Genomic DNA, 649 nt, shown 5'->3' with positions numbered 1-649 from the left:
CTAAATTTCAAAAAGTAGAATTTTTTTTATGTGTGTGATTCAGTTATACACATGTTATTTTTTAAATTATTTTCCATTATGGGTTACTACAAGACACTGACTATACTTCCCTGTGTGCACAGGTTTTTGTATAGACATATGTTTTTATTTCTCTTGAGTATATACCTAGGAATGGAATTGGTAGGTCATGTGGTAACTTTGGGCTTCCCTGGTGGCTCAGATGGTAAAGTGTCTGCCTGCAATGCAGGAGACCCAGGTTCAATCCCTGGGTTGGGAAGATCCCCTGGAGAAGGAAATGGCAACCACTCCAGTACTCTTGCCTGGGAAATTCCATGGACAGAGGAGCCTTGTAGGCTACAGTCCATGGGGTTCAAAGAGTTGGAACGACTGAGCGACTTCACTTCACATCACGGTAACTTTATGTTTAGCATTACTATGTTTAGCGTTTTGAGAAACTGCCAAACTGTTTTCCAAAGTAGCTGCACCATTTTATATTCTTACCGGTAATGTGTGAGCATTCCAATTTTTCCATATCTTTGTCAACACTTGTTGATGTGTCTTTTTAAAAATAATCATTATAGCCATCCCATTTAGTGTGAAGTGATATCACATTGTGGTTTTGATGTGCATTTCTTCAGTGCATAATCAT

The 649-nt window shown here is 38.7% G+C and overlaps 1 non-coding gene across 1 annotated transcript; it reads left to right on the top strand.

Annotated features, from left to right (window-relative positions):
* Nucleotides 1–205: 205 nt before the first annotated feature.
* On the top strand, nt 206–277 carry TRNAC-GCA (transfer RNA cysteine (anticodon GCA)). Its single transcript has one exon. It is a non-coding gene; the product is annotated as a tRNA-Cys (tRNA).
* The last annotated feature ends 372 nt before the right edge of the window (nt 278–649 follow it).

The sequence above is a fragment of the Bos mutus genome, chromosome 10 (assembly GCF_027580195.1).
Source record: "Bos mutus isolate GX-2022 chromosome 10, NWIPB_WYAK_1.1, whole genome shotgun sequence".
NCBI classification, from domain to species: domain Eukaryota; kingdom Metazoa; phylum Chordata; class Mammalia; order Artiodactyla; family Bovidae; genus Bos; species Bos mutus.
This window is presented reverse-complemented; position numbering and strand designations above follow the sequence as displayed.